The following is a 14,542-nucleotide window of genomic DNA, read 5'->3' on the forward strand; positions in this document are numbered from 1 at the left end:
TGTTGTGGGTCCATCTGTTAGCAGGGGAAGGTGTCTAGGTTACATATAACTTGGTGGGAAATTGTGAATTTGTTGTTAATTCATTGATTGGGTTAAAATGGGAAGCCATTGGAGGATAATGTGCAGAAGATAGGCAGAACTCACTTTCATTTATAAAGGATCTCTCTGGTATCTGTGTGGAGAAGATACTGTAAGGGATCAAGAAAGAAACAAGAACAGGGGCCATGTGTCTCAACACGTTATTGAAAAACCTAATATTAATTGCGTTGTGCTGTAGTGTTACTTTTATTGTATACTAAATTCTCGGATGCATTTGGATTTTTCAGTTCTTTTCATTTGGATCTCTCAGTTCTTTGCCTTTGTTTGTTTTATTGTTAATGTTAAACTTCATCTTAATATCTAGTAGGTCTATAATTAGGGTGACCATACTGTTCAGTTCACTGAAACAGTCCTGGCTTATGCCTGTTGTGAATCAACTAATATTGTTAATTACTTTTAATTTGCCTTTCCCATAAAGTGTGCTGGTTTGGATAATAAGTTACGTGGTCACTCCATTTTTAACATTATCACTATGCTTTCATTCCTAATTTTCTGGGTATTCTTGTATATTTATTTACTTTTCAACTATGGTTTGCTTTCTAACAGGCTTCAGTGAAAATCTAGCTGGCATTTTGTTTGGGATAAAATTGAGTTTTTAAATTAATTTTTATTTTTTGAGATGTCACTCTTGTTGCCCAGGCTGGAGTGTAATGGCGTGGTCTTGGGTCACTGCAACCTCCGCCTCCCAGGTTCAAGTGATTCTCCTGCCTCATCCTCCCAGGTAGCTGGGATTACAGGCACCCACTACCACACCTGACTATATTTTGTATTTTTAGTAGAGAGGGGTTTCACCATGTTGGCCAGGCTGGTCTCAAACTCCTGCCCTTAGGTCATCTGCCTGCCTTGGCCTCCCAAAGTGCTGGTATTAAAGACGTGAGCCATAACTTTCCTCACTACAATAGAGTTTTCCATTTTTAAATGCTGAAGTATTCTATATACTTGAATATATTTTAAAGCTTTTAAAATATAGTTATTGCACAATTTTTAATGCTCATAGTTATTTAACGTAATATTTTTATGGAATGTTTCAAATATGCAAAACTAAAGAGTATAGGATGATAGCCATATATAATCATCAGCTAGCTTCAATTACTATAATCATTTTCATAATTTTTTAGTAATTTTCTTGCTATTGTTATAATATTTTTCCTGCTGTATTTTCTGAATAATTGTTGTTCATATATTATTTTTAATTGTCACCTTTCTGAATTATTTTTCTTAAATCTTTATTCTCATTAGATTGCCAAGTATAAAACCCTGTCAGCTGCAAATGATAATTTTGGTTCCCTTCTCTCATTATTTACAGCAGTTTTTTGGCATTCTTATGCTAACTAATCTCTTATTAACTAACATAAATTTAAAATAGCATCATAATACTTATGCTTATAACAAAATGATAGAAAATATGGTGACAGAAACTTTAATACTTTATCTTTCTAAGAATCACAACTTGTTTTGCAGAAATTATTTGTCCACATTATTATTTATCCACATTATTAGAGATTTCTTTTTGTAAACATTAAGTCTTAATATTATCTACTTATTGTGCAAATGTTAAAAATATAGAAAATTATTTTAAAAATTGATTCATCCAAAATGTCAACACCAACATATAAGTTTTGGTATTTCTCTTCGGCAGTCATTTTTCTATGAATTAAAAAATGTGTATTTAATACGATATTTAATACATGATCATTCAAATCCAGATTTCGCACCCTTAATTTTACAAGCTATGCAGTGGTAAACTTTTAAAGAAATCTTCATAAACATCATATTCAATGGATGCTACAATATTCCATTGACTCTGTACATCCCATCTGGTGGCAGACTATAAGCTCTCAGGCTGTGCAATACTCCCTTGGGAAGTACTGTACTCAGTTGCTGTGTGTGCAGCTGGACCATGAAGCCAAACCACAGCAAGCCACAAACCATTTGAGTAGGTTCTACGTGTCTGACCTTCTCTATATCGCATTCTATTCCATCACTTACAGTCAAACTGCCTGCCAATCTCCGACTTTTGACCTTCAAGCAGTCTCATTTTTCCTATTAACTGTCCAACACTGTGCTGAACATCTTCAACTTAGAACGAATGAAGGATCATCTTTTCATAAATGGTCTCAATATCCCTATATGAATATTTGCAATACTTCCCCAGTTTTATCTAGGGCTAAAGTCTTTGTAATACTTCTCCAGCAATATCTAGCCTAACGTGGTAGGCTGTCTTTAAAGAACTTCTTGAGTTGTGAGCATATCACCACCTAGGCCAGAAAATACAACCCAGAACCTGAGCTAATCCATAGCTGCAAAGGCTCAACCTTCACCATTATTTCTAACTGCAGCACTGAGATCAGAAGGGTGAATGTGTGTTATGTTGATTATGTTGTGATATAACGTTTTATATTCTCCAGAGGCACTGACAGAGGTGGCAGAATAAAGCAATCTATAATCTTGAACGTCTATTTTCTCACTGTTGCAATTTTCAATATTAGAAGCAGAGCTTAATAAAGATATTTTTGCTTCATCTTTTATGTGGTAAGAACATCAAAACAATTTTTTACACGCTCTATGCACGTAAGTCTGATTATTTTCCCAATATAAATTTTTAGAATTCAAAGGGCTAGAGTAAAATGTATAGTGAATTTTATTACGATGCACACTTCCATATTTGCTTTCAGAAATACTCTATCCATTTATGTTTTTACTAACAATGTTTGAGAACCTCTATTTCCTCACTTACCAGCTACATGTGTATTATTAATCTTTTGAACTTTGGGTATCTGATGGGCAAAATATGATATCTCATTACTGCTTAAATGTGCATCTCTTTGATTAGACATATTTTCTGGCCACTTTTTTAAAAATTATACTTTAAGTTCTGGGAAAATGTGCAGAATGTGTAGGTTTGTTACATAGGTATACACGTGCCATGGTGGTTTGCTGCACCCATCAACCCATCATCTACATTAGGTATTTCTCCTAATGCTATCCCTCCCCTAGGCCCCCACCCCCTGATAGGCCCTAGTGTGTGATGTTCCCCTCCCTGTGTCCATGTGTTCTCATTGTTCAACTCCCACTTATGAGTGAGAACATGCAGTGTTTGGTTTTCTGTTGCTGCGTTAATTTACTGAGAATGATGGTTTCCAGATTCATCCATGTCCCTGCAAAGGACCTGACCTCATCCTTTTTTATTGCTGCATAGTATTCCATGGTATGTATGTCTCACATTTTCTTTATCCAGTCTATTATTGATGGGCATTTGGGTTGGTTCCAAGTCTTTGCTACTGTGAATAGTGCTGCAATAAACATACGTGTGCATGTGTCTTTATAGTAGGATGATTTATAATTCTTTAGGTATATAACCAGTAATGGGATTGTTGGGTCAAATGGCATTTCTGCTTCTAGATCCTTGAGAAATCGCCACGCTTTCTTCTACAATGGTTGAACTAATTTACGCTCCCACCAACAGTGTAAAAGCATTCCTATTTCTCCACATCCTCTCCAGCATCTATTGTTTCCTGACTTTTTAATGATCGCCATTCTAACTGGTGTGAGATGGTATCTCATTGTGGTTTTAATTTGCATTTCTCTCATGACCAGTGATGATGAGCTTTTTTTCCTATGTTTGTTGGCTGCATAAATGTCTTCTTTTGAGAAGTGTCTGTTCATATCCTTTGCTGACTTTTTGATGGGGTTGTTTGTTTTTTTCTTGTAAATTTGTTTAAATTCTTTGTAGATTCTGGATATTAGCCCTTTGTCAGATGGATAGATTGCAAAAATTTTTTCCCATTCTGTAGGTTGCCTGTTCACTCTGATGATAGTTTCTTTTGCTGTGCAGAAGCTCTTTAGTTTAATTAGATCCCATTTGTCAATTTTGGCTTTTGTTGCCATTGCTTTTGGTGTTTTAGTCATGAAGTCTTTGGCCGTGCCTATGTACTGAATCGTATTGCCTAGGTTTTCTTCTAGAGTTTTTACAGTTTTGGGTCTTATGTTTAAGTCTTTAATACATCCTGAGTTAATTTTATCTCCATTATTAATCACTTATACATAGCCCTAGTCTCTTTGGGTGTTTGTATTTTTCTTATTGATTTGTAGAAGCATAGTTTTGAATAGGGATATCACCCATGTGACTGATATATATTATCCCTCCAAATGGCCTTGTTTTATTCTTTAGAAATTATATAATAGTAAGTTGATAAATATTTTCCTGTAGTAAAATTTTCTTTAAAGATATTTCTAATGTTTCTCACTCCAGTTCTTAAGCAGAGAGGCAGTGAAGTACAGGGCCAGGCCACCTGTATTCAAACCCTCACTCTGTCCCTTACTAGTTTCATGTCCTGCGGGAGTGTATGTAACTCCTGAGGTTCCTTCTTGTCAATCCTGAGCTCATCTCTCACCTCTTTCTTCCTTACACTCGGTGCTTAGGCATCCTTTAATGATGTTAAGCTCTCATTTGCCATGAGACTTTTGTACATTATAGAACACTCTCCTCTGACTTTTCACCTTATGATTCCTCAAGTCTTCACATAAATGTACTTTTCTGATTTCACAAATAAAGGGTAGGTTTTAGGGGCAGACACTGTAGGTTGAGTCAAAAATGATTTCCAACAAATCAGACACAGAAAAACAAATATTACATGGTCTCACTCCTAAGTGGCAGCTAAATAACGTGTACACATGGACATAGAGTGTGGAGTGATAGACAATGGAGACCTGAACGGGTGAGGCAACTGGAGGGGGGTGGATGATGAGAAATTGTGTCCAGAATTGGTGGGTTCTTGGTCTCACTGACTTCAAGAATGAAGCCACAGACCCTCACGGTGAGTGTTACAGTTCTTAGAGGCGGCGTGTCCGGAGTTTGTTCCTTCTGATGTTAGGATGTGTTCGGAGTTTCTTCCTTCTGGTGGGTTCATGGTTTCACTGGTTTCAGGAGTGAAGCTGCAGACCTTCGCGGTGAGTGTTACAGCTCTTAAGGCGGCGCATCTGGAGTTGTTCATTCCTCCCAGTGGGTTAGTGGTCTCGCTGGCTTCAGGAGTGAAGCTGCAGACCTTCACAGTGAGTGTTACAGCTCATAAAGGCAGTGTGGACCCAAAGAGTGAGCAGCAGCAAGATTTATTGCAAAGAGCAAAAGAACAAAGCTACCACAGTGTGGAAGGGTACCTGAGCGGGTTACCACTGCTGGCTCAGCAGCCTGCTTTTATTCCCGTATCTGGTCTCACCCACATCCTGCTGATTGGCCCATTTTACAGAGAGCTGATTGGTCTGTTTTACAGAGAGCTGATTGGTCTGTTTTGACAGGGTGCTGATTGGTGCATTTACAATCCCTGAGCTAGACACAAAAGTTCTCCAAGTCCCCACTAGATTAGCTAGATATAGAGCACTGATTGGTGCACTTACAAACCTTGAGCTAGACACAGGGTGCTGATTGGTGTGTTTACAAACCTTGAGCTAGACACAGAGTGCTGATTGGTGTATTTACAATCCCTTAGCTAGACATAAAGATTCTCCAAGTCCCCACCAGATTAGCTAGATACAGAGTGCTGATTGGTGCATTTACAAACCTTGAGCTAGACACAGGGTGCTGATTGGTGTATTTACAAACCTTGAGCTAGTCACAGAGTGCTGATTGGTGTATTTACAATGCCTTAGCTAGACACAAAGGTTCTCTAGGTCCCCATTAGACTCAGGAGCCCAGCTGGCTTCATCCAGTGGATCCCACACTGGGGACGCAGGTGGAGCTGCCTGCCAGTCCTGCGCCATGTGTCCTCACTCCTCAGCCCTTGGGCGGTGGATGGGAAGGGCACCATGGAGCAGGGGGCGGCGCTCCTCAGGGAGGCTTGGGGAGGATCGGGTTGCAGCAGGTGGGGGGGAGGGGGAGTGGGGGGGGAGGGGGAGTGGGGGGGGAGGGGGAAGGGGGACAGGGGGAGGGGACACTTAGGCATGGGAGGCTGCACGTCCCAAGTCCTGCCTCGCGGGGAGGCAGCTGAGGCCTGGTGAGAATTCGAGCGCAGCGCCGGTGGGCTGGCACTGCTGGGGGACCCAGTGCACCCTCCGCAGCTGCTGGCCTGGGTGCTAAGCCCCTCACTGCCAGGCGGGCTGTGCCGGCCGGTCGCTCGGAGTGTGGGGCTGCCGAGCTCACTCCCACCCCAAACTTGCTCTGGCCCACAAGTGCCACGTGCAGCCCCAGTTCTCGCCCATACCTCTCCCTCCACACCTCCCTGCAAGCTGAGGGAGCCGGCTCCCACCTCAGCCAGCCCAGAAAGGGGCTCCCACAGTGCAGCGGCAAGCTGAAGGGTTCTTCAAGTGTGGCCAGATTGGGTGCAGAGGCTGAGGAGGCACCGAGCATGAGCGAGGGCTGCAAGGGCTGCCAGCACGCTGTCACCTCTCAAAATTACCTTAGGAATAAAATGTACATTATTTGGATGATAGATGCCCCAAAGCCCTAACTGCACCACTGTGGAATCTTTGCACATAACTACATTGCCCTTGTTCCCCATACATTTATACAAATAATTTTAAAACACCTGCACTAAAGCAAACAAACAAACATAAAACTATTTCCAAATCCCCTCACATTTTCTTTCTTTACTGTAGAGCAGAGAATATCAAAGTGTGGCCCTAGGATCCACAGCAACAGCTTTATCTGAAGACTTGTTAAAATCATTAAAACCTGCTGTATTAGAACTCTGCAAGTGGGGTCCAGCAATGTTTTAATAAATTCTCCAGGTGATTATGAAACATACTAGAGTTTGAGAACCTCTGCTATTGAAAGTGGAATAAGTAGAATGCCAATACTCATTCCCCAGCTTCCCTTGATGCTAGAAGTGGTCACGTGGCATAATTCTGGCTGACGAAAATTAAGTGACCTTTGCTGGTAAGGGTCCTGAGAAAGATATTTCTGTCTTCAAAAGAAAAAAATAAAAAAGACAGATGCACTGGAATGGCTCTTTGCCTTTCTCCCTTCTTGCTGTCTACAGTATAAGAAATGCTTGGAGGTGCAGCAAGCATTTCACAATACCTGAATACCTGATAGCTTTGTTAAGCAGCTGAGCTAATTAGAAGAAATTAACACCTTTTTTCTTTTTCATCCTGAATTTTACATAATATATATATATGTTCTTAGTTAAAAAATTTAAAAATATAAATGCATTTATATGTTTTCGTTGTTGTTGTTTTGAGATGGAGTCTTGCTCTGTTACCCAGCCTGGGGTGCAGTGGCACGATCTCAGCTCACTGCAGCTGCTGCCTCCTGGGTTCCAGCAATTCTCCTGCCTCAGCCTCCTGGATAGCTGCGATTACAGGCACACGCCACCACACCTGGCTAATTTTTGTATTCTTAGTAGAGACGAGGTTTCTCCATGTTAGCCAGGCTGGTCTCAAACTCCTGACCTCAGGTGATCCGCCGGCCTCTGCCTCCCAAAGTGCTGGGATTACAGGTGTGAGCCACCGCATTAGGCCATATAAATGCATTTCTATTTACAGTCATATGCTCTAGGAATTACCCTGAGAAATCCTCTTGTTATCATATTTAGACATGTTCAATTGAATATAAAATACCTTATTTAAATGTAAGCTACATAAACCAAGAGAGAACTGAAGCCAGAGAGGTAAGTGGGAGTATAGGCAATGATTTTTCAGGAATGGGCAGTTAGAGACAACTGGGAGTTAAGGTTTAAAGATCCATGCAGGGGAAGTAGAGAAGGCCTACCTACCCAACTGGGGATTCAGACTGAGATCATAGCATTAAGTGGGGTAAGGGTGTCTACCTGCAAAGGTAGACAACAAGAAAACTTGATCATCATAGCCTAGATTCTGGAAAGAAAAACAAAATCTTTCTTGACAGTACTTATCTATGACTCATCTACAAATAAGCTAGGTGTTTTAATTTCCTGTGGAATCCTGAAATTAACATAAAAAGTGGTCCCAAGTTACTTATACATATAGAGCACCTGGCTAAAACAAAGACAAAACTTCCCTAAAGGGATGTGCCCTCAACACAGATGGTACTTGCAGAGATAAAGTCTCACAGAACATGAAGTCATAATCTAAATTTATAATGAACACAAGAATATAATTCACTACAGACAGCACATGACACAAGAGCAGAATCAGACCCTGCAGAATGTCAGATTCCTTAGACTTAAAAGACAGATAATATAAAATAATATGCTTAAATGATAAAAGATATAAAGAAAAAATCTGGGACTTGGACTTCTTGGTAGCAGTGAAAGGGATAAGAAGTTCTGGATATATTTTGAAGGTAGGGTTGGCAGCATTTGCTAATGAATGAGGTGTGAATGAATGAGGATATGAGGTGTGAAAGAAATTTCAGGTTTGGGGCATGGTTTTTGGTCTAAATAATTGGAATAATATACACTAAGACTAAAACAGTATTACAGTTAAAGAAGATGATTTCTTCATTAGGAAGACACGAGTTCTCTACACTTATATGTACTGAAGAAAAAAGACTCTGAGTATGTGATAAAATTGACAGAATTACAAAGAGTTATTGAGAAACCCACTATCATAGTGGAAAATTTTTTTTTTTTTTTTTTTTTTGAGATGGAGTCTCGCTCTGTCGCCCAGGCTGGAGTGCAGTGGCGCAATCTCAGCTCACTGCAAGCTCCGCCTCCCGGGTTCACGCCATTCTCCTGCCTCAGCCACTCCAAGTTGCTGGGACTACAGGCGACCGCCACCATGCCCAGCTAATTTTTTTGTATTTTTAGTAGAGACGGGGTTTCACCGTGGTCTCCATCTCCTGACCTTGTGATCTACCCGCCTCGGCCTCCCAAAGTGCTGGGATTACAGGTGTGAGCCACCGCGCCCGGCCCATAGTGGAAAATGTTTAAGAAACTTCCCATAGTAATTAAAAGAGCAAAGAGAAAAAAGTAGAAATATAAATTATTTTAACAGCACATTTAAACTTTGATCTAATGGACATATATTAAGCTCCTATACTCAATAATGAGTGAATACACACTTTTACATATGTATGGTATTTACAAAAATTGAACTCATATTGAGCAATGAAACAAGGATCAGCAAATGCCAAAACATCAAGATCACAAAGACAACATTCGCTAACCACAATGTTGTAGAGTTAGATATTAATGACAAAACATAATTAACTCCCTCAATGTATTTAAACATTCTAAAACATGTTCTAAATAATTTATGGGTCAAAAAAATCAATAAAAATAAGAAAATATTTATTTCTTATTTAAAACATTTTATCTATCAAACTTCGTGAGTGGCAATTAAATTAGTACTTGAGAAAATGTATAGTATCAAAAGCTCATATAATAAAATACAAATTTTATTTTCATCCCATATGTAAGTGCTTTAAATTGCTGTTGAAAATGTTGTCTAGGACATAACCTAGTGCTGAGACTTCCTTCCATGTTAATGTAGACAGTCATCTTTTTAAATGGTTTTAACACCAAGTGTGAATACACCTATGTGTATTATAAAAAAGAACACTTTCATGCATAGTTGATTATGTCAGTTTCTAAAGTTTCCATCAATACTTGCCTTTATCTTATGATCCATCTGAACCACTTCGGTGTTCCAAGCACATTGTTCCCTCTGTTTGGAATACCCTTCACCTTTTATTTTCCTGGAAAATCCTCACCTTTTATTCACCTCCTATCAAGATATTCTTTTTTCTGATCGTGGTCTTTAGCTTTACTCTCCACTCATCACTCTCTCCTCTGTAACATATCAGTTTCATATACTTTTATCTATGTCATGGATAGAATTGTATTGCAGTGATTTTCATATACCTATCTTTTCTACTGACCTAAACACTTTGAGGGAAAATAACATACCTTAATCGGCATTAGCATAGTGCCTGACATATAGTATGTGCTCAGTGAGTAGCTATTAAACTCAAGCAAAGGTAAATTATGCAATCCTTCTGCCTTCTTTCTTTATTCATAAAGTAAAATGATGTCTAAAATTTTCTTTTACTCTAATATAATTATTATTCTATATAGCTACTAGTCTGTTTCTCTAGGGTATTATCCGAAAAGACTTTAAGAAAATATAAGAAGGGAGAGAAAGAGAGTCAGAGACAGAGAGAGAAAGAGAGACAGAGAGAGAGAGGAAATAAAGATCAATATGCTTACAGAGCTTAAACTTTGCAGATAAAGTCAACAAAATTCATAAAGGGAGGACAGGAGACAGTTGAACAGAAAGATGGGAAGCATTAATATTTAGGAAGTGTGAGAAATAAGGTTAATTCATGAAAGATTTAGGTAAGAATCTGTATAGGGAGGGGAGCCAGGACACTGAGTCAGAGAAGCCAAAGGAAAGACTGAGTGGGTGTCACTGAGAGGAGTGTGGATGTTGTAAGTGAAACAAAGTGGCTAAAAGATGAGAAGTGAGAAAGGAGCTCTAGTTGAACCTTGAGCAACATAGGTTTGAACTACACGGCTCCACTTACACATGGATTATTTTCAACCAAATTAGGGTCAAAAGTACAGTATTTGTGCAATGAGAAATCTGCATATATAGATTTCCTATATGCGGCCCACAGGACCCACTGAGTATGCGTGATTTTAGTATATGCGAGGGTACTGGAACCCACCCTCCCATATACCGAGGGACAACTGTATGTATTTGGCTGTCAGCTGGTAAAGGATTATATTTTCGTACTGGGCCGTAGTAGATGTCATTAGAACTAAATGAGGGTTAAATATTTGGGGGTTTGGGGTGCACAGGGAATTTTTATAACTTAGAATAATTACAAAGGAAAAAAAAGCTCTGGAAAACCTTTCTTTCTTTTTTTTGTTTTAGAAAAAGCCATTTATTTTTAAAGGAGGCACTTTCAAAATCTTTATCCAAAGTAAAAAATATTTATACTTTATCATAATTTCTCTAATTATCTACATGACTTTTTATATTTTCTTTCTGTTTATTCAGGGTAAGTCTTCATTCTCTTTGGAGAAAAGTGTAAACCCAACATATGTTACATTATTTCAAAGTTACCAACTGTACTTTCAGAATACACTTAGTTATTTTATGTGTTACACTCCCTAACACTAAATTCTGATGGTTTCATTGTATCACAATGAAAGTCAGGGTGGGCTTAAGAAAAAAAGTGAAACTTTCAGAATGCACATTTGCTATTGATTACGAGAATGTGTCAGATTTGTGTGGGGGAAGAGGGAAGGGTGAATGGTGCATGATCTATTAATAAGAAACAGTTTAATGCAGTAGATCACTAAAGCATGGCTAATTCTGAAGCCAAAAGCCACACATTCTTAACTTTCCCCCTAGCTTTAGAACCAGTCTCCACACACTCCCTACAGGAACTGGAACATTAGTCTTTGAAAGCAAAGCCAGTGTTTAGAAAATCTGAAATTGAGCTAACAGCACAGCATATAGAAGTCACACAGGATGTTATTTTAAACTGTAATGCAGAAATGTCAGTTCATTTGATATCTTTATTTGTTACATGTGGGCTTGAAGAAAGTATGTTATGTACATTTTTGCTTTACATAAACTGTGTTACAGGATATTTTCAACTGTCAGGGAAGTTTGAGACCCATCAGAAAACAAGATCTTTGCTGAATAGTTTTAAAAACTTGGAGAAAAGAACATACAGTGATTTCTCTCATTTATTCTACTTGTAAAGATTATATTTAAAAATATCACTCAGGTGTGATTCGGAAAGGATGTCTCACTGGAAAAATCATATGGCGTTTTAATTGATTTAAATCAATTTAAATGGCTACATAATTTAAACATCTAACTCATGTTCTATATACCTGCCCCTTCTCCATTGCATAGAAGTCAAAGATTTAAACACGCAATTGGATCCAAAGGAAGAGTTGTGCAATATCCAGAGGTGGTGAATATCACGTTTAATTGGTCATATTTAATTGATGAATGCTTATCCTACTCTCCAAGCACTAAGGTTGAAATGTCTTATGTAGTACACACTCCACACTTAGATTTTCTCCCTTTACTTCATTATCAATTTGTTTGACTTCTCCCAAAATGTTAAATCGGATAGTTGATTGATGACCTTCTACTAATTGATTAGCTACTACAAGGGGAAAAAATGGAACATGAAGTTTTAAATCAATAACACATGCTTTCATGTTCACAATAATCTGCAGATTATATACCTCTGTTCTGCATAAAATATGTAAAAATGGTTTAAAAATCAGTCTGAATTTTTATGTCTCCATACTATAGGTAAGCAGAAAACTCTTTTAGATGTATCAGTAAAATAAAGTAATTCTTGGAAACTTTGTGAATGTTTCCAAAATAAAAGACAGAGAGAAAAAAAGCAAAGTTATTTTTCTTTAACCAGGACGTAAAGAAAGAAAAATATAAAGTAAAAAAGGACCTGAATTTTATCACCTTAAAAATTTAGAAATGAAGGTCTGTAAGCTATGCCTATATGTTATAGCTGTGTGGATAGTGTCTTAGTCTGTTTATGCTGCTATAACAAAGCATGGTAGAGTAGGTAATTTTCAAAGAACAGAAATTTATTTCCCACAATTCTGGAGGATGGGAAATCCAAGATCAAGACACCAGCAGATTCAGTATCTGGTGAGGTGTTCCGTCTCTCCTTCCAAGATGCTGCTGCCTTGTTATATTTTCCAGAGGTGAAACATGCTGTGTCCTCACATGGTGGAAGGGACAGAAGAGCAAAAAAGGGCCTAAGCTACTTCCCTCTAGCTCTTTTATAAGGCACTAATACACTCCTGATGGCAGAGACCTCATGACTTGACCACTTCTTAAAAGGCCTCAATACCACCACAGAGGATTAAGTTTCAACACATGAATTTTGAGATACATTCAGATGATAACATATAGAAAAATTATACAATTTAGAAAAGGGTCCACCAAGGTGTGGTGGTTGTTTTGCATCTTGATTGAGGCCATGGTGTCTGAACAGCCAGAGCATGTTGGAGATAATGTACTATAACTTCCTCTCCACTTCAATTTAATCGAAAAGAACCACCTGTCAGTATAGATATTTCTAAATAGATGAAGGGATATATAAAATATTATATGATTTTAAAATTTTATCACCTTCAACAAAATATTTTGATAGGACCACATCTCTTTCAAAATTTTGAAATTAAGCAGAAACATATTTAATGTGGATTTTATAACCAAGTGTGCTCATAAAACTAAAGCATACCAAAGAACTGAATTGAAAAATTTAAAAATAAGGAAAGCTAAAATTACTGAATAAATTTTATTTAAAAATATTTATTTCAAGCTGCTTAATTAGGAGAGGACTCCACAGTTGCATGTCTGCCCCTGCCACCCCACAAAAAAGGTAACTATGCAGCAAGAACAGTTACGTTAACAGCCATTGGATTCCTTGAATGTTTTCATTGTTGTTGTTTTATATTTTTATGTTTTTACTTATATCCAATTAAATTGAAAGTTATTATTTTAGTGCAGTGGATGATATTTTATTATGATTTAAATAACAGTAGTCAGTACAAATCCACTGTCAAGAATAACTTTTGGACAGTGAATACCTATAAAATAATTTTATTTATTCATTCACTTATTCAGCAAATATATTTTGAGTGACATTTCTTTACTAGGCATCATTTAGGCACAGAGAACATAGCACATAATAGCTCACTTCTTAATGTATTTTTGATAAGTTTCTTGTCAGTGTATTCCCTGGGATTCTTGTCTTGATGTGAGGATCTCAAACTATTTTGAAGAAAATAAAAAGAAGAGATTGATGAGAGAGATCACTGAACAACTACATGTTTCTAGTTTTCAATTTTTAGATAGTTTGTGAGTTCCTCATGTTGTCAATGTTAAAATCACTTCCTTTTTTTTTCTTCATGTGAGAAATATCCAGCAATGAATGTGTTTACTTTGAGTTGACAAGACTGAGTTTTCCATCTTCAATGGACATGGGGGCACAAGAATTAAATTCACAAAGAGGATTGAAAAGCTCAGTTTTTCCATAGGTGACCTTGTGATGATAAGCTATATAGCTATTATATACACGATGCAAAGGATTTTGTGGCAAGTATAAATAAATTATTTATAAATCTTTGCTTATTAGTATCTTCCTCATTTTTAGAAGGGAACATTTTTGAAATTCTGGCCTTGCTCAACCCAAGACATCATGTTGTTATTAACCACATATGCAGCTATTTATGGACTTTTCCAGTGCATGGAGACACAGAGAGAGAGACAGAAAGAAAGAGGAAGGGAAAGAGAAAAATTTGAAATCCCACATTTAGTGACATGGTAAATAAAACATAATACACTGTGCTACTTTTGAGAATTTTGTACATAAAAACATAAGATAAAGAAATTCTACTAGAAAAATAGAGGTGGACAAATACATGTTGAAGGGATAATCCTTACAGCTTCAGGAAACATCAACTTGTTTCAATACAACAAATTCAGTGTGAAAAGAGAATTTACAGGAGAGAACTCGAAGAGT

This window comes from Symphalangus syndactylus, chromosome 10 (genome assembly GCF_028878055.3).
Source record: "Symphalangus syndactylus isolate Jambi chromosome 10, NHGRI_mSymSyn1-v2.1_pri, whole genome shotgun sequence".
In the NCBI taxonomy this organism is placed as follows: domain Eukaryota; kingdom Metazoa; phylum Chordata; class Mammalia; order Primates; family Hylobatidae; genus Symphalangus; species Symphalangus syndactylus.